Source organism: Oncorhynchus mykiss, chromosome 6 (assembly GCF_013265735.2).
Source record: "Oncorhynchus mykiss isolate Arlee chromosome 6, USDA_OmykA_1.1, whole genome shotgun sequence".
Classification (NCBI taxonomy): Eukaryota; Metazoa; Chordata; class Actinopteri; order Salmoniformes; family Salmonidae; genus Oncorhynchus; species Oncorhynchus mykiss.
In genome coordinates, this window is record NC_048570.1 from 27,446,601 (window position 1) to 27,468,138 (window position 21,538).

Sequence of the window (21,538 nt, forward strand, 5' to 3'; positions counted from 1 at the left end):
GAAACACCTCACAGGGGGTGTGTCCGGCTGTCTACTCCGCTCATGGGCACTCTGAGTGATTTGAGGAGAGATCGGGGTGGTTTGAGACTTCAATGAGCAGAGCTGCCAGTCTCTGCTCTGTTTGAAGTCTTGACAGCTTTGTCAGAAAACAATCCCAGCACATTAGAGTGAAGCCTGTTTGACGTTGAACCACGGCAAGAAATGTCAAAATAGATGCACTTGAGCGTTTTATTTATTTAATTCGCATTTAGGAAGGTTGAGATGAAAATGTTTTATATTATCAAGGATTCACTGTCAGAAATACTGTAGTTTAGACAAAGGAATTATAATGAATGGTATGAATAATACCCTACTATGTAGAATATTTCAAGAAAGTTACCGCATTTTGTGTGGGATTGACTTAATAATTGTAACACTATAGTCAATACTAAGGGATTACAAAAAGGTTCATGGATAAGTGGTAACTCAAGAGCAATGAAGCTGGAGCGTTCTATTGTTTCTGCATGTCATTTTTATGGAACATGGAGAGCACTGATTGACTGATGTCTATGAGTTGGCCCAATGTGATCAGGGTAAGGTTTTCATTACTAGCCAGTTGTAGTAGCTGCCATTTCACATGAACACACAACATTCAGTGATCAAATTCAGTGGTGAGACTGGATCCACCCGTTATTAATCCCCATATGATTCTGACTCCCTCCAAGACACTTCCTCTATGCAACACTCTGCTCTCCGTCCAAAGGAAATTAAATTAGGGAATTAATGCTCAACTGTGATATCATCAAATATGTCATCTGAAAGCACAGCACAGGAAAAACATGGAAGAAATATGAGATGCTAAGATTGCACATAATACACAGTTTGAGTATAGAAGTTTGTCATAGATCGACTAGAATTGGCTGAATACTGGCAACACTATCTGCCTGTCTTTCCACTGGGATATCCTACCTGTGATGAGTATTGTAAGCCTACAATATAAACATGGCTAATGAGGATGATATTCCACACAGACAGACAGGAAAAGCAGGAAGAATCCCATCTCTCCCCTCCACCCTCGAGAATTATGTTCTCTGATGAGTGTCTGTCCTCTCTCCATGTGGTATGACACAGAGAGCATTTCTCATAGCCCATGAAATTAATTGATGTGATTTGATAATTTTACATTTCCAATGTGTTTACAATTTCATTGTAAATCTCGTTATTTTCTTTTAATCTATGACCGCCACTTGAAGTAACAAGGGACCTGTACGGTAAAAGGTGAAGCAGATCGTGAGGAACCATGGGAATCTGCTGTGCCGCCTGTGTGAAGGTTATGAAATGTGGGTCAGTGGATGGATAGAGAGCTGGTTGTTACACAAGTAGCTGAGGGGACTCTGCTCCTTGCACTGGGCACAGGAGGTGTGATACTGGGGAATCCCCATCTCTTTGGCTGCTCCTGTCTGAATGTGCCCCCGTGCCAGGGGTTTCACAAGCCGGGGCCAAGGGCAGGCGTGGGCACACAGGGCCTGCTGTCATTTTTCAGCCAGTTGGCAAAGCCTTGGTATGATACTCTTCAATGCCACTGAGTCCAGTCTGTCAGTTTAGAGGTGATACTGTAACAATGTTGTAGAGGAAACTGGAGTGGGCAATTCTGTGACAGACTATTCATTGGAATTTGAGTCCACAGTCCTTTCCACTTTCACAGAGACTTTCAACAGGAAAAGTGCTATTTTGTCCTGATTTTGTTTAACACAATGTACAGTGTAAAAAAACATATTTTACCAACACTGCCATCAAACTGAATATGAATGGAAGAACACATTTAATTGATATAATGAATTTTAATAATGGCTTTTATCATCTTTTCTGCTCTGATGAAGGAGAGAGGCCAGCTCTAGTGGAGGAGTTCTGCAGGTAGTAACGTCACGTGGGAACAAGGGGTTTTCTGGTCTTCATGGAGCTGCTGGATGGTGCATGATGGTCCTCATGCTGGCTCTTAGCGATCCTCTCTGTTCATACTGCCAACTCAGCACACTCCACAGTAATTGAAGCCATTTGCAACGTTGTAGTGTGCTAATGGGCAGATCTGTGTCTCCCACCCAACCACAGCCTTTGTCATTAATCAGAGCCCTACAGTCAGGAGAGCCAGTTGCACCATGCCTGATCTGCGCTGGAGTCACAAATCATCACCCCTTTTCAGCTGTATTGAGCTTGAGCATGGTGGTGTCCACAGCAAGGTCCTTAACATAGCATGACATAGCATTTAGAGACAATGCAGATGGCTCTGTTGGGTATAGAGTCGAGGCCAGTCAGAGGTGCATGTGGCTTGGCAATGTTTTGATGAGTAATCTCATTAACAGCACCAAAATCGCCTTTGATGTTCTTTATGTTAAATGTTGCACTTCCTGTTCTCTGACGCAGGGTGCATCCTAGGTCATATGATTCAACACTTACTATGAGAGGTTAACAAGGTTAACACCCACACTGCTACCTCCCTCAAGCTCCCTCTGTGTGCCAGGCAAGCTCTTTGCCACCTCCCACCACCCAAATCAGCCCTGCACTTCCTGCATCACACAAACAAGAGGGCCAGAAAGAAATGGGAATGAGGGGGGACAGTGTAGCGTCGCCCACGGGTCCTATCTGTCTTTTCCAGTTGCAGGCAGATTGGGGAGGTGGAAAGATGTTGCTGCCCTGAAATGAACTGAAACAGACACGAAACTATTTAAAGATCATGTGTAAATATGGGTGGTTAGCAGGAAGTCAACCCTGCCTGCATGACAACACAAGCTATTGTCATTTGTGTGAGTGTTTCATGTCTGTGCCCAATGAAAGACTGAGGCACAGTAGTAGACAGGCCTGGCCTTATAAAAAGGTATGCTTCACAAGCCCTTCTTCAGAGAGAGACTGGGGTTGGTTGTTTCACAGGTTGGTTGTGACAGTGCTAATTTCCCCCGATCTAAATGGCCGTGTGTAATCATTTTAAGATTCAAATGTGTGAATTCTTTGAAAGAACTCATCCACCTGATAAATTCATGTCAGCATAGCAAAATATTGAGGTGAAGGGAATTTGTGTTTTTCATAAGTGAAAGTAAAACAAATGTTTGGGTTATTTTTGTTGTAAATGTTTGAATTGTGGGGGTATCCATGAACAATTCTGTTTGTTGAAAAGAAGAAAGGGAGAGCTGTATTTCAAACCAATTTCTGAGTTCCTTGGTCAAGCCATGTGGTAACTAGCATCTTAATTAGCACACATGCATACACACACACATTTACTCAAAATGTAATAAATGATGTTATTCTCAAGGCATAACATGCTGAATTACTTTAGGAATATTGTTTGATTAAAGAAAGGCTTGGCTTTTTGTCTAAGACTCTGTTTGCTATATTTCTTCATTTCCTGTTATAAAAGGAATAAGTTACTAGCAAACACTGTGACAACCAACCCCATACTGTGTGACATCTAACCCTGCCATGGGGCTGGTTGTCACAAGTGGACAGAGTGTGTTTGATGGCTTATAGCTAGCTCCATGTTGCAATAAGATACAGGTATAAGGATAAAAAGGGTCCCCATTTCAACCCAAGACATCAGTCTTTCTCCTAATATTAAAAGAGTCTTGTAACATATACTGGTGCTGAGGAAAACATACAAGAGTATCCCCTACTGACAGACAGTGTTTCTCAAGTCTCACTTCAATATGATCTTAAAATAAGGAAACATTGCCTCACCACAGGGGAACATCCTCTGTTTAATTTAGAAGCAAGTATGCTTTGTGCACAAAAACAAAGGCTATATTGTACTATTAGACTTTGCTAGTAAAGTTACTTTATTCACCCATCAAATCCATCATAGTTTATTAAACCAACATATATTTTTTATTGCATATTCACTTTTAAATGTGTGGTTCTGTGGCTCTGCTGGCTGAGCAGCTCTGTCCGGTGTGCTGGCATGTAGGTCTGTGGGACTGGGCACAGGTGAGCCAGGCCAGGGTCAGGATCTGCAGAGGCGGCACATTATCTCCAGTGGTGCTCAGGACGTAGGGGCCGCTGGGGTCATGTCATATCATAACTGCAGGTCACTAAACTCCTATTGCCCTCACTCAATTACAGAGGCCCTGTCCCCATGCAAAGAGTAGACCTGGAGAAACTCAGGGACTGGTCTCTCCAGGTCCATATTCTCCTCCAGTTATTATTCATCATCTCCACCAGCTGAGCTCAGAACCTGCCATGACCCAAAAGGGCCTCAGACCCAATGTCAGGCTTTCTCACTCACTGTCCAGAGACATAAGTCAGAACCACAGCACCATACAGTAGATGGATCAAATCAAATCATATCCAATTGTATTTGTCACATGTGCCGAACACAACAGGTGCAGACCTTACAGTGAAATTACCCTTAACCAACAATGCTTTAAGAAGTGAAGAAGATAAACGTGTTAGTAAAAAATACTTAAGTTAAAATATATATATATATATAAATAAATAATTAAACAGAAGCAGTAAAATAACAATAGCAATAGTGCGGCTGTATACAGGGGGTACCAGTACAGAGTGAATGTGCGGGGGCACCAGTTAGTTGAGGTAATTGAGGTAATATGTACATTTTGGTAGAGTTAAAGTGACCATGCGTAGATAATAAACAGTGAGCAGCAGCAGCGTAAAAGAGGGGTCTGGGTAGCCCTTTGATTAGCTGTTCAGGAGTCTTGTGGCTTGGGGGTAGAAGTTGTTAGAAGCCTTTTGGACCTAGAATTGGCACTCCGGTACCGCTTGCAGTGCGGTAGCAGAGAGAACAGACTTTGACTAGGGTGGCTGGAGTCTTTGACAATTTGTAGGGCCTTCCTCTGAATCATCAAATCAAATCAAATGTATTTATATAGCCCTTCGTACATCAGCTGATATCTCAACGTGCTGTACAGAAACCCAGCCTAAAACCCCAAACAGCAAGCAATGCAGGTGTAGAAGCACGGTGGCTAGGAAAAACTCCCTAGAAAGGCCAAAACCTAGGAAGAAACCTAGAGAGGAACCAGGCTATGTGGGGTGGCCAGTCCTCTTCTGGCTGTGCCGGGTGGAGATTATAACAGAACATGGCCAAGATGTTCAAATGTTCATAAATGACCAGCATGGTCAAATAATAATAATCACAGGCAGAACAGTTGAAACTGGAGCAGCAGCACGGCCAGGTGGACTGGGGACAGCAAGGAGTCATCATGTCAGGCAGTTGTGAGGCATGGTCCTAGGGCTCAGGTCCTCCGAGAGAGAGAAAGAAAGAGAAAAAGAGAGAATTAGAGAGAGCATACTTCAATTCACACAGGACACCAGATAGGACAGGAGAAGTACTCCAGATATAACAAACTGACCCTAGCCCCCCGACACATAAACTATTGCAGCATAAATACTGGAGACTGAGGCAGGAGGGGTCAGGAGACACTGTGGCCCCATCCGATGACACCCCCGGACAGGGCCAAACAGGAAGGATATAACCCCACCCACTTTGCCAAAGCACAGCCCCCACACCACTAGAGGGATATCTTCAACCACCAACTTACCATCCTGAGACAAGGCCGAGTATAGCTCACAAAGATCTACGCTACGGCACAACCCAAGGGGGGGCGCCAACCCAGACAGGAAGATCACGCCAACCCAGACAGGAAGACATCATGAAAGAGCCCTAGTAAGCCAGTGACTCAGCCCCTGTAGTAGGGTTAGAGGCAGAGAATCCCAGTGGAAAGAGGGGAACCGGCCAGGCAGAGACAGCAAGGGTGGTTCGTTGCTCCAGAGCCTTTCCGTTCACCTTCACACTCCTGGGCCAGACTACACTCAATCATATGACCCACTGAAGAGATGAGTTTTCAGTAAAGACTTAAAGGTTGAGACCGAGTTTGCGTCTCTCACATGGGTAGTCAGACCATTCCATAAAAATGGAGCTCTATAGGGGAAAGCCCTGTCTCCAGCTGTTTGCTTAGAAATTCTAGGGACAATTAGGAGGCCTGCGTCTTGTGACCGTAGCGTACGTGTAGGTATGTACGGTAGGACCAAATCAGAGAGATAGGTAGGAGCAAGCCCATGTAATGCTTTGTAGGTTAGCAGTAAAACCTTGAAATCAGCCCTTGCCTTGACAGGAAGCCAGTGTAGGGAGGCTAGCACTGGAGTAATATGATCAAATGTTTTGGTTCTAGTCAGTATTCACAGCATTCGGTACTTTAACCTGTAGACTTGATCATTGATAATAACAGTTACATGCTACACTGGAGGTGTGTGTTGGCCTGATGGAGTAACCAGTCAGGAAGAGAAAAATTACAGTTCCAGTGTGATCCATCCAGACACAGTAAGACCCTTCAATGGGTAAAACTCCAAAAGCTTTCTCTCAACAGATTGGGAGCATTTGAATATTTGGCTCTAATATCAAAAGAGTTATTTCCTTAGCAATATGATAGCAGCTGTTTAAGTCTTTATACCACAAAGTGAAATATCAGAACAGGGGAGAAAGTGATTCAGCTTAACGATGAGCTCAACTCCCTTTCATAGTAAGATGTTGTGGTTATTCTCAAGCTATGTACAAACAATGCACATGCATCAAATTAAATGTTATTGGTCGCGTACACATATTTGGTTGCGTACGCATGCATACACACACCCCGCTGCACACACACGTGCACACACACACACCGGCTCTTTCCAGGATGTGGTGAGCTATGCAACTTTGAAGCTGACGGGGTTTCCCTCCAAGTGAAAATGCAGAGTTGGCCATCTCTATTTATTTACTCACTAATTATCACATTATTTTTAGTTTCAGGCCTTATTTCTTAATGTTTCCTTCCTTTGTATCAAATATGACAGCCTACAATTATGGAGTTTGTGCTTTACCAGTGATCATGAAGGCATTTACCCCTGCTTCAATTGCAATATACAGTACCAGTCAAAGGTTTGGACACACCTACTCATTCAATGGTTTTTGATTATTTTTTACTATTTTCTACAATGTAGAATAATAGTGAAGTAACCAAAACTATGAAATTACACACATGGAATCATGTAGTAACCAAAAATGTATTTTATATTTGAGATTCTTCAAAGTAGCCACCCTTTGACTTAATGACAGCTTTGCACACTCTTCACATTCTCTCAACCAGCTTCATGAGGTAGTCACCTGGAATGCATTTCAATTAACATTACAACAATACTGAATGAACACTTATTTTAACTTAATATAATAACATCAATAAAATCAATTTAGCCTCAAATAAATAAATAATGCAAAAACAAAGTGTTGGAGAAAAAAGTAAAAGTGCAATATGTGCCATGTAAGAAAGCTAACGTTTAAGTTCCTTGCTCAGAACATGAGAGCACATGAAAGCTGGTGGTTCCTTTTAACATGAGTCTTCAATATTCCCAGGTATGAAGTTTTAGGTTGTAGTTATTATAGGAATTATATGACTATTTCTCTCTATACGATTTGTATTTCATATACCTTTGACTATTGGATATTCTTATAGGCACTTTAGTATTGCCAGTGTAACAGAATAACTTCCGTCCCTCTCCTCGCTCCTACCTGGACTTTAACCAGGAACACATCGACAACATCCACCCTCGAAGCATCGTTACCCATCGCTCCACAAAAGCCGCAGCCCTTGCAGAGCAAGTGGAACAACTACTCTAAGTCTCAGAGCGAGTGATGTTTGAAACGCTATTAGTGCGCACCCCGCTAACTAGCTAGCCATTTCACATCGGTTACACCAGCCTAATCTCGGGAGTTGACAGGCTTGAAGTCATAAACAGCGCAATGCTTGAAGCATTGTGAAGAACTTCTGGCAAAACGCACGAAATTGCTGTTTGAATGAATGCTTACGAGCCTGCTAGTGCCTACCATCGCTCAGTCAGACTGCTCTATCAAATCATAGACTTAATTAAAACATAATAACACACAGAAATACGAGCCTTAGGTTATTAATATGGTCGAATCCGGAAACTATCATGTCGAAAACAAAACATTTATTATTTCAGTGAAATACGGAACCATTCCGTATTTTATCTAACGGGTGGCATCCATACGTCTAAATATTCCTGTTACATTGTACAACCTTCAATGTTATGTCATAATTACGTAAAATTCTGGCAAATTAGTTTGCAACGAGCCAGGCGGCCCAAACTGTTGCATATACCCTGACTCTGTGTGCAATGAACGCAAGAGAAGTGACACAATTTGGTTAATATTGCCTGCTAAACTGGATTTCTTTTAGCTAAATATGCAGGTTTAAAAATATATACTTTTGGTTAGGTACAGTCGTGCAACGATTGTGCTTTTTTCGCAAATGCGCTTTTGTTAAATCATCCCCCGTTTGGCGAAGTTGGCTGTCTTTGTTAGGAAGAAATAGTCTTCACACAGTTTGCAATGAGCTAGGCGGCCCAAACTGCTGCATATACCCTGACTATGTTGCAAGAGAAGTGACACCATTTTTCCTAGTTAAAAGAAATTCATGTTAACAGGCAATATTAACTAAATATGCAGGTTTAAAATATATACTAGTGTATTGATTTTAAGAAAGGCATTGATGTTTATGGTTAGGTACATGTTGGAGCAACGACAGTCCTTTTTCACGAATGCCACCGCATCGATTATATGCAACGCAGGACACGCTAGATGAACTAGTAATATCATCAACCATGTGTAGTTAACTAGTGATTATGATTGATTGATTGATTGTTTTTTTAAGATAAGTTTAATGCTAGCGAGCAACTTACGTTGACTTCTTACTGCATTCGCGTAACAGGCAGGCTCCTCGTGGAGTGCAATGTAATCAGGTGGTTAGAGCGTTGGACTAGTTAACCGTAAGGTTGCAAGATTTAATCTGTCGTTCTGCCCCTGAACAAGGCAGTTAACCCACCGTTCCTAGGCCGTCATTGAAAATAAGAATGTGTTCTTAACTGACTTGCCTAGTTAAATAAAGGTGTAAAAAAATTCAAATAATAATAAATTGGCCAAATCGGTGTCCAAAAATACCGATTTCCAATTGTTATGAAAACTTGAAATCGGCCCTAATTAATCGGCCATTCCGATTAATCGGTCGACCTCTAGTCAATACGGAACATTTCTAAAACTTTGAAAGTTTCTTCAAGTGCAGTCGCAAATACCATCAAGTGCCATGATGAAACTGGCTCTCAAGAGGACCACCACACGAAAGGAAGACCCAGAGTTACCTCTGCAGCAGAGGATAAGTTAATTAGAGTTACCAGCCTCAGAAATCAGCAATTAACTGCACCTCAGATTGCACCTCACAGAGTTCAAGAAACAGACAAATCTCAACATCAACTGTTCAGAGGAGACTGCGTGAATCAGGCCTTCACTGTCGAATTGCTGCAAAGAAACCACCACTAAAGGACACCAATAAGAAGAAGATAATTGCTTGGGCCAAGAAACACGAGCAATGGACATTAGACCGTTGGAAATCTGTCCTTTGGGCTGATTAGTCCAAATTTGAGATTTTTGGTTCCAACCTCCGTGTCTTTGTGAGACGTAGAGTAGGTGAACGGATGATCTCCGCATGTGTGGTTCCCACTGTGAAGCATGGAGGAGGAGGTGTGATGGTGTGGGGGTGCTTTGCTGGTAACACTCTCTGTGATTTATTTAGAATTCAAGGCACACTTAACCAGCATGGCTACCACAGTATTCTGCAGCGATGCGCCATCCCATCTGGTTTGCGCTTAGTGGCACTATCATTTGTTTTTCAACAGGACAATGACCCAACAGACCTCCAGGCTGTGTAAGGGCTCTATCATGGCTCAGGAGAAGACCCAGATGCAGACAGTTTGAAGTAACAAAAGTGTATTACAAAAACAGGGGACAGGCAAAGAAAGGTCAAAGGCAGGCAGAGGTCAGTATTCAAGAGCCAAAAGTCCAAAAGGTACAGAACGGCAGGTAGACTCAGGGAAGAGTTCAGTAATCCAGGGTAGTGTCACAAGGTACAGCATGGCAGACAAGCTCAGGGTCAGGGTTGGCAGAATGGTCAAATCCGGGAAAACTAGGAAGCAGTTAGTAGAGAAAAAACTTGAGTATGTGAAAAACGCTGGTAGGCTTGACGAGACAAGACAAACTGGCAACAGACAAATTGAGAACACAGGTATAAATACACTGGGGATAATGGGGAAGATGGGCGATACCTGGAGGGGAGTGGAAACAATCACAAATACAGGTGAAACAGATCAGGGTGTGACTGGCTATTTGACCAAGAAGGAGAGATTAATGGAGTGCTACATCAGATGACCTGGCCTCCACAGTCACCCAACCTCAACCCAATTGAGATTGTTTGGGATGAGTTGGACTGCAGAGTGAATGAAAAGCAGCCAACAAGTGCTCTGTGTATTTGGAAACTCCTTCAAGACTGTTGGAAAAGCCTTCCAGGTGAAGCTGGTTGAACAAATGCCAAGAGTGTGCAAAGCTATCCATCAAGGCAAAGGGTGGCTACTCTAAAGATTCTCAAATATAAAATATATTTTGATTTGTTGAACACCTTTTTGGTTACTACATGAAACCATATGTTTTATTTTATAGTTTTGATGTCTTCACTACTATTCTACAATGTAGAATATTGTAAAAATAAAGAAAAACCCTTCAATGAGTAGGTGTGTCCAAACTTTTGACTGGTACTGTACATATATTCAGTTAATTATTATACATTTAGTACCCAGAGCTCTTATTACAATAGCTGTCAATACAATTCAACATTCCCCTCTCTTCGGCAAACCCCAAATATTTGTTTGTAAGAAAGTTCACCCAAGACTGAAAGTAGAAACTGAGAGAAGTTTGTTCTCTTGGAATCCTTATTATTTCGTTTTTGTGGAGGGAGGGGCTGGTGGGAATGAGGTGGTTGTCAAAATCCATGAAGTGATATTGTCATACCAGCCGGATGGCCGTCTGGTGTTTGTTTAAAAGGGGAGAGAAAAAAAACAGTCCAGGCGATTGAATCATATCTTCTTGCCAAAAAGTCCTTGCGTTCCCACCTCCAGCATTACAGCAACATGTTTTATTTTCAGCAGTGCTGTTCTCAGTGACTCACATCCCAGAGACACGTGCTGCACTGTTAGGCCTCATCTCCGCTCCAACAGGGAGAAAGTGGCCATTAAGGATACACATTCTTGGAAACTAATCAAGTCAAGCTTTCTCTCGCTCACTCAGTGAGCTAAATAAAGCTGTGTTTGGTTGAAAGTACAGTATGTTATACATAGGCTATCATTAATTACCATGTAATAACTTCACCTTAACTGCATTTACAGTGAATGCCATTGAGATTTCTTTGATGATTTGATCTTTTGTTGTGGAACACATCTGATATTAAAGTAATCTTCTCCTATCATCTCTTGACCCAGGCAACTGGGACCATCCGGCTTTCATCTAATGATCTGGTCTGAGAAGGCCTGTGTCTACTGTACAGTTCCTCACCCAAAACCACATGGACTAAAAACAACCTGATTTACATCTCCTTCAATCTCCATGATCCTGTCATGCCCTAATCTGTTTCACCTGTCCTTGTGCTTGTTTCCACTCCCCTCCAGGTGTTACCCATCTTCCCTATTATCCCCTGTGTATTTATACCTGTGTTCTCTGTCTGTTTGTTGACAGTTCGTCTTGTTCGTTCAAGCTAACTAGCGTTTTTTACTGTCAGCTCCTATCGTTTCCCAGCCCCTCTTTCCTCGTCCTCCTGGTTTTTAACCTTTGCCTGTACTGACCCTGTGCCTGCCCGCCTGACCTCTCTGCCTGACCCTGAGCCTGCCTGCCGTCCTGTACCTTTGCCTTACCCTGGATTTTTGACCCCTACCTGCCTTGACCTGTCTTTGCCTGCCCCTGCTGCCACAATAAACATTGTTACTTCGACAGTCTGCATCTGGGTCTGACCTTGATTCCTGATCCATAACGTGCATGTCGCATGAGAAGTGGACTGTGTTACTAGAATGATTTATCATGAATTTTCAGCTTTTCTGTGCCAAAATAATTGTAATTTGAAGGTACTACTGTATATACACTGACAAAATGTCCTTTTATAACATAAAGATGCCATACTCAATAAACATTGGAATAACTAAACAGTTAATTTGTCTTTTAATAGTGCTGAATAGTACAGATCATTGATTCCTAGGTGCAGTAAATATAATATCAAATTCCCCTTAGTGTGTGTTGTACCACATAAGCAGATGTTGATGCAGTCTGATTTTTTTGTCACTTGATGTGTGGTTGAAAATGTGGGAAATGGATGATCTGATTGGGGGTTTCATGTTAGTTTCCAAACCCTGTTGAAAAGAGAGGGAAGACCGCCTGATATCAGGCCTGTGTGTGGAAAGAGAGATTCTGATAAAGGGGAGGAAATACGTCAGGGCGAAAAAAGGAAGTGGGAGGTGAAACCGAGACCACAACACAGCCGGAAGCCACAGTGGAACTTGAACCAAAATACTCTTCAGCACTATTGGGCCATGCTGCAGACACTGACAGAGTGACAGGACAGTGGGAGAGGCTGCTGGGGGGATTTCCTGTTGTTCTGTGGTTAATGGAAAATTATGTTAGTTAATGTGTTAATCATATTTCCATTGACCACTTTTCACTTGTGTGAAAGATGCTGAGGTAATAAACATCAATTACTGTAAGCACACTCAAAAAGAAAAGGTTCCTGGAGAACCCTTTAAGTGTTCTTCAAATTGAAAGTGTGGGGGAATCCCTATAAGTTCTTCAAAGAACCCCTTTGAATTGATTGTTGAACCCCAGGAAGACTATACGAAGACCATGATGTGTTGATTTGTCCTTTAATTTCACTGTAGAACAGTGAACCCATTTTGAACTTTGGACAGTTGCATGAGCTCCCACCTGGCATGTCTTTAGAGGATGGCGTGAATAAACTTTTCAACCCTTTGACTACTGAGGTACACATTTCAGAAATCCACTGGTCTTTGTAGAGGGTGGGTCAGAGAACACCCATAAGGAATATTGGTTTCTAACCAGCACCTCTCCTCCATGGAGGGGGTTGTTTCAATACCCCAGATGTCTGAATAAGTGTGGATTTACATGAGGGACTTTGATGTTCTGATGATCAAAGTTTCATTGGTGGTTTCATTGACCCTATTTTAGTGTCTCATCAGTGGGCTGGGCTGGAGTAGGTAATGGAGGTTTTTGTTGCTTTGGTGGTTAAGCCAGCCTTGGTAAAACTCTATGTGCCCTCTCAATGAACTCTGGGAGATCATTGATCAATTATCCTGTATTTACTTTGTTTGTATTTCAGACTTAGTATTCAGAGTACTCCAGTTCACAAACAACAACCAAATCAATGCAAAATGCACAAAGCACAGTGCAATTCATTCTATACAATCTTGGTATACTATGATTAGTTGCAATCTCTTTTTTTGCATTATCCATGTTCATAAATATATCTGTGTATTACCAATACAGTATACACGGCTCAAAAAAATAAAGGGAACACTAAAATAACACATCCTAGATCTGAATGAATGAAATATTTTTATTAAATACTTTTTTCTTTACATAGTTGAATGTGCTGACAACAAAATCACACAAAAATTATAAATGGAAATCAAATTGATCAACCCATGGAGGTCTGGATTTGGAGTCACACTAAAAATTAAAGTGGAAAACCCCACTACAGGCTGATCCAACTTTGATGTAATGTCCTTAAAACAAGTCAAAATGAGGCTCAGTAGTGTGTGTGGCCTCCACGTGCCTGTATGACCTCCCTACAACGCCTGGGCATGCTCCTGATGAGGTGGCGGATGGTCTCCTGAGGGATCTCCTCCCAGACGTGGACTAAAGCATCTGCCAACTCCTGGACAGTCTGTGGTGCAACGTGGCGTTGGTGGATGGAGCGAGACATGAAGTCCCAGATGTGCTCAATTGGATTCAGGTCTGGGGAACGGGCGGGCCAGTCCATAGCATCAATGCCTTCCTCTTGCAGGAACTGCTGACACACTCCAGCCACATGAGGTCTAGCATTGTCTTGCATTAGGAGGAACCCAGGGCCAACCGCACCAGCATATGGTCTCACAAGGGGTCTGAGGATCTTATCTCGGTACCTAATGGCAGTCAGGCTACCTCTGGCGAGCACATGGAGGGCTGTGCGGCCCCCCAAAGAAATGCCACCCCACACCATAACTGACCCACCCCCAAACCGGTTATGCTGGAGGATGTTGCAGGCAGCAGAACGTTCTCCACGGCGTCTCCAGACTGTCACGTCTGTCACATGTGCTCAGTGTGAACCTGCTTTCATCTGTGAAGAGCACAGGGCGCCAGTGGTGAATTTGCCAATCTTGGTGTTCTCTGGCAAATGCCAAACATCCTGCACGGTGTTGGGCTGTAAGCACAACCCCCACCTTTGGACGTCGGGGCCTCATACCACCCTCATGGAGTCTGTTTCTGACCGTTTGAGCAGACACATGCACATTTGTGGCCTGCTGGAGGTCTATTTTCAGGGCTCTGGCAGTGCTCCTCCTGCTCCTCTTTGCACAAAGGCGAAGGTAGCGGTCCTGCTGCTGTGTTTTTGCCCTCCTACGGCCTCCTCCACGTCTCCGATGAACTGGCCTGTCTTCTGGTAGCGCCTCCATGCTCTGGACACTACGCTGACAGACACAGCAAACCTTCTTTCCACAGCTCGCATTGATGTGCCATCCTGGATGAGCTGCACTACCTGATCCACTTGTGTGGGTTGTAGACTCCGTCTCATGCTACCACTAGAGTGAAAGCACCGCCAGCATTCAAAAGTGACCAAAACATCAGCCAGGAAGCATAGGAACTGAGAAGTGGTCTGTAGTCACCACCTGCAGAACCACTCCTTTATTGGGGGTGCTAATTGCCTATAATTTCCACCTGTTGTCTATTTCATTAGCACAACAGCATGTGAAATGTATTGTCAATCAGTGTTGCTTCCTAAGTAGACAGTTTGATTTCATAGAAGTGTGATTGACTTGGAGTTACATTGTGTTGTTTAAGTGTTCCCTTTATTTTTTTGAGCAGTGTAATTCACACAGGTCATAGGTTAAAGATTCAATGCACAGAGTTCTAACTTCTAACCATTATACTACCAGTCTAGTCCAGTGTAGTGTACAGTCTGATTACATGGAACAGCCATTCCTTTTTTTTAAAGAATTACCACCATCAGCTCACAACTAACACCTGGATTCTGACACTCAGCTTCACTGTATGCCAACAAATATGTGTATTCAACTCCAATTATCAGGAGGGTTAAGATATTATGATTAAGAAAAAGTGACAGCTGTAGTTCAGAATCAAGATGTGCAATATATTGCATTTTCAACAAAATAACAAGCTCTCAGATGCCTTGATAATATTGGAAAAGCATTTAATAACTCCTTAATTTATTCAAACTGTTAATTAAAAGGAATTTGTATAATGAATTCAATTGCCTAACCGTAGCAAGTGATCTAATATGCATAATGATTTGAATGAGTCTCACTTTCTCTCTTCTTTTGGTAGTGTGAGACCTGCAAAATATTTTTCATTTTGGATTGTACTGTAGTTCATTAGGCTACTTTATTACTTAGGAGGAGTGGTGAGATGCTGTGCCCTCGGTTTCATTCATGTCAACAGTCAACTCTACACACTGACATCTCCCCTTAGCAGGCTGGCCCAGCCATCCAGCCCCATTGAACTATGAGAAGAGCAGCAGAGGCTTTTGTCTGTCTCTCCTCAGATGGATGGTTTGTGCTATCAACCTGGACATCTTCCGACTCATGTTCAGTCAGAAGGTGGGAGGAATTTACAGTGACACATATTGTAGCCTACATGCTGTCACCGGCCTTTTCTGGGATAAGTCAAAAATATTATTATCATGTAGTCAAAAACATGAATATACTTTGTTGCTATGTGGGAAAAATATTATTTGGGACTCATCACAGAAACCCTGGGGCCATAGGTGTGTGCATTATTTGGAGTTTCCACTTTAGCGGCTAACTTGGCTCTCAAAGTCAGAGCAAGCCTGTGGATTCACGGAGAGCTTGCAATATTTACATGCGATTAACTCTGACAATTACTGTCTTTGTAAGTGAATGTTGTTGCATGAAAGGGGTTTTGAAGAGTAGGAGGACAATCAAACCCCTGTGCGTTATGTGCATTATGTTGGGCAAACTATGTGTCATCATGCACAGTGTATGGATGAAATTTCTCAGACTTTATTTTTAAATAAAGGGGGGATAAGTTCAAGCAGGACTGCTGTACTGTATACAGGTCAACGTCAACAAGCCAGTGTTGTGCAACATTAAGACTAGAGACACATACGTTGGGGACATTGAGCCCACTATAATCAAAAGTCTGAATTGTATTGTACGTCCCTAAAATCTTTATTTGCCTCCATACTGATATTGTAGGCTATAAAGCCATTATTTTAATGATACAATACATGTGTATAACACCCTACATACATTTAAGATGTCAAAATAGTATTCATGACTTAAATCACGCTGAAACATTTCCAGATTTCAAGAGAAGAGCTGTCTCCAGACCTTTACGCACAGTTGTCTCCAGCGTCAGTATTGTGTATGGATTCAACTGGTTGGGTAGGTAAAGGCCCGAATATTTTACTTTTTTATCTCAGAAGGAATAATTGAGATGATTTGGCAAAAGCAGCGTTATGTATGAATGATGATTCTAATGTAAATTTGACCAGCATGATTTTGACGCTTGGTCCAGTTGCGTCACGGGCCATTTATAGGAGTCAAAAATATTTTTTATCAGGTAGTCAAAAACACAAATTTGCTATGTGACACTCGCTCCTACTTTCTTGCCATGTGGGAAGAATATTATTTTTGACTCATCACAGAAACCCTGGGGCCGTAGGTGTGTGTATTTCAAGGCAAGGCATTTTCAACAGCTCTTAGACTGCATGCTGTGGTTACTGATCATAACTATGAGTAATGAAAGTTTACAATAAATGCATAGCCTTTGTCCTCATATATTATGCACTAGGAGGTTCTTGCGTCAAATCTAGCCATCCATTTTCTTATCCTCACCATGGATTTCGAAATTAGATTAGGCCCTATGATTTAAATGTTGATTCATAGTTTTGTATTGATGATACCAATGTATGAAAAACATCTTATTTTAGCAATATGAGCAATCTTAGCTAGCAAAACAATGTATAAATTCAGTGTTTAGAACCCATATGGTAAAATAAATATTGGTGTTGGGCAACTTTTATTGCTGTTTCATAACTTGTATAAATCATATTTGTCCTACTGTAAGGAATAAGTAGGTTACTGTTCATTGGATACAAGAATGAGGAACAGACATTTGAATTGGTCCCCCTGAAGATGGAAAAAAAGTCAACTAATTTGATTATATATCCATAGTGCCTTTGTATATTTCCACACAGTATTAAAATTAACTGGGATAAGCCGGTGCTTCCACGGAATCCCTATATGCAAACCAGACAGGGAGCTCTGGTCCAGGTGATGTAACACATTGCTACCACCATGCATGCTGCTTCCCGCACTGTGACACCTCATGTACATGGACGTCTAGGAAATACAACAGGTAGCTATCATATTCCAGCTGGCCCAGTTTCCTCTCTCCACCACATATAAAGGCTTCCCCAGAGGAAAGGCTTTGGGGGGGGGGCAGGGAGTCTGGTCCTCATGGTGTTCTAGTTCAAATGGAATTCCCTCACTGGTTTGCATCCGTAAAATAACCGTTGGCCATTTACTAGAGGGAGGTGCAATGACACTGCTTTGACACTGCTTTTCAACTGTGCTACTAGACACATACATCTTTGTGGGCCTCTGCTAAAGGGCTATAACCTATCAGCTGAGGGAGTCAAATAAATAACATATATTCCCATTCACATCTGGTTTAAAAACACTTTTATTTCCTTTCACATTTATTTTCAGACTCAGACTTCTTGTTCGGAGTTAAGGTCGCAGTTGTAAAGGAGAACTTGTTCTCAACTGGCCTACCTGGTTAAATAAAAGGTGAAATAAATAATGAATAAAAATAATACAAATCAAAGGAAATCCAATTGTATTTGTCACATGCACCGAATACAACAGGTGAATACTTTATCGTGAATGCTTACTTACGAGTCCTTTCCAAACAATGCAGAGTTAAAAGTAACACAAGATTGGCAAACTTATTTTTTTTAAGGAAATTGTCACGTGTGCTCCCTCTGCGGCCTTTAGGTCACCAGGCTGCTCGTTATGGCGCACACCTGTCACCATCTTTACGCACGTCAGCGTATTATGACACTCACCTGGACTCCTTCACCTCCTTGATTACTTGCCCTATATATATGTCACTCCTTTTGGTTCCTTCCCTAGGCGTCATTGTTTCTGTTTCATGTCTGTGTGCTGTTCGAGTTTCTTGTTTTGTATTATGTTCCGTATATTTATTAAAACACTCACTCCCTGTACTTCCTTCCCGACTCTCTGCGCACGTTGTTACAGAAATAGTAACACAATATAACAACAATAACGAGGCTATATACAAGGAGTACCGGTACCGAGTCAATATGCAGGGGTACAAGGTAGTTGAGGTATTTCAGGTAATATGTAAATGTAGGTAGGGATAAATGTGACTAGGCAATCAGGATAGATATCAAACAGATTAGCAGCAGCGTATGTGAAGAGTGTGAAAGTGTGTCTACAGTATGTGTGAGTGTGTGTGAAGAGTCCAGTGAGTGTGCATAGAGCCAGTGCATGAATGTCAGTAAAAAAATAACAAATAAAACAAGGGGTCAATGCAAATTGTCCGGGTAGCCATTTAATTAAATGTTCAGCAGTCTTATGGCTTGGGGGTAATAGCTCTTCAGGAGCCTTTTTGTCCCAGACGTGGCGCACCTGTAGCGCTTGCCGTGTGGTAGCAGAGAGAACAGTCAATGACTTGGGTGTCTGGAGTCTGGAGGTCCTGGATGGTAGGGAGCTTGGGTCCAGTGATGCACTACAGAGGGTAGTGTCTACGGCCCAGTACCTTGTGGTCAGATGCCAAACACTTTCCATACCAAGCAGGATGCAGCCAGTGAAGATGCTCTTATTGGATGATGGTGTTGATATGAGCCATGACCAGCTTTTCAAAGCATTTCATGACTACCGCTGTGAGTGCTAAGGGGCGATAGTAATTTAGACAGGTTACCTTGGTCATTCTTGGGCACAGGGACTATGGTGGTCTGCTTGAAACATGTAGGTCAGGGAGAGGTTGAAAATGTCAGTGAAGACACTTGCCAGCTGGTCCACGCATGCTCTGAGTATGTGCCCTGGTAATCTGTCCTGGTAATCAGCTACGGCGATCGTGATCACACAGTCGTCCTGGAACAGCTGGTGCTCTCATGCAGGGTTCAGTGTTGCTTGCTTCAATGAAACATATATATTTTTTATTTATTTAACTAGGCAAGTCAGTTAAGAACAAATTCTTATTTACAATGACGGCCGGGGAACAGTGGGTTAACTGCCTTATTCAGGAGCAGAACGACATATTTTTACCTTGTTAGCTCAGGGATTCAATCCAGCAACCTTTCGGTTACTGGCCCAACAGTCTAACCTACCTGCCTCCCCTAGAGAAAATGTAATCCAGATAACTCAGATAACTCTTAATATCCCTGATCTGACTGTATGTATAGTGCAGTGAGGACACTAAAAATAATCCACAGATGACAATTTGTCACCCCATGGCTCACCTACTCACTGACTGTTCCACATAGCCTGTAGAGGGATGGGACACAGGTCTTCCCTGTGCATTCTGTTAGGGGCTTTTTACTAACACACTGAGCATGATTCAGACTTTCACCCACACACTCTATGTTCAGTTTATTAGGAGTGTCTGTGAGCTAATACAAGACTGTTTAATCTCTCATGCTTAAATAATCAAGCTCAGAAATGTCCACCACATTTTCTTTTTTCAAACTAATTTGATTATATATACACACACACCACTCAGCATTATTGAGTTTAGAATGATTTGAATATGAAAATAAGGATTTGAATATGTTGCCGTAGAGCAGTGGCCAGTTATGTTTGTCTGGTCATACTATTGTTATTGTTATCATTATAGCGGCAGTAACTTGTAGTATCTTAGTAATAGCCCAATAGTAGTCAGTGTCCTATAGAGGTGAATTCACAAGCCTACTAAGCCCACACTGTCATATGGCCATTTTCAAACAGTTCTATCAAGTAAAACAAACAAGGGATTGTATATTAATCAGGTAAGAAACACAACATTTCGTCTTTCAGGTTCCTCAAATTGGTGAATTATGACCCATGACGTTTTGTCGTCTGTGGTTCCTTTAATGTCTGTGGGTTCCGATCTATTTTCCACCTACCAGTGGCTTAACCGGAACTTTACTAACCAAATACAGACAAGGGGCGGTGCCGGATCAATGCCTTATTTGGAGTTTCCACTTTAGCGGCAACTTGGCTCTCAAAGTCAGAGCAAGCCTGTGGATTCACGGAGCGCTTGCAATATTTACACGCTATTAACTCTGACAATTACTGTATTTGTAAACCACTGTTGTTGCATGAAAGGGGTTTTAATGAGTAGAAGGACAATCAAACCCCTGTGCGTTATGTTGGGCAAACTATGTGTCACCACGCACAGTCAATGGATGAAATTTCTCTGAATGATTTTTATTTTTTTTTAATATCGGGAGGACAAGTTCAAGCAGGACTAATGTACTGTATACAGATCAACGTCAAGAAGCCAGTGTGGTGCAACATTAAGACAAGAGACACATACGTTGGGGACATTGAGCCCACTATAATCAAAAGTAGGAATTGTATTGTACATCCCTAAAATCTTTGTCTCCATACTGATATTGTAGGCTATAATGCCATTATTTTAATTTTACTGTCATGTGTAATAATGAAATACATGTGTATAACACCCTACATACATTTAAGACGTGAAAATAGTATTCATGACTTAAATCAAGCTAAAACATTTCCAGGTTTCAAGTGAAGAGCTGACATGCCCTCTCCATACTTTTACGCACAGTTGTCTCTGGCACCAGTATTGTGTATGGATTCAAGTGGTTGAGTGGGTAAAGGCCGGAATATTTAACTTTTTATCTCAGAAGAAATAATTGCGATGATTCGGAAAAAGCAGCTTTACACATGAATGATGATTCCAATGTCATTTTGACTAGCATGATTCTACCGCGTGGTCCAGTTGTGTGTTCTAATATGACAAAGGATAAAGGTGAAATATGTTCTCGGGGACAAGACGAATGCAATACCTCATATCAAACATTTTATATTAATGTGAATTCGTCAACAGGTAGCAAAGTAGTCGACTGCACAATGAAGAAATCATGATCCGCCTCATAGCAGACCCAACACAGGCTTCGCGCCACACAGCTCATCCTTCGCTTCAACATGTCTTCCTGCAACGGACTATAAATGCTGTGTTTTTAACCAAGTGGGAAAGCGGTAATTTCCAGTTTCAAGTATGAAATACGAATTCGACGCATTCACGTGCTTTGAACTCGTTGAGAAACGCTGATTAGCTAATGGCAAACCAGCTGCGTCAACCATAAATAAAAATAGGCTACAGCTATCATGCTCGCACACAAATTGT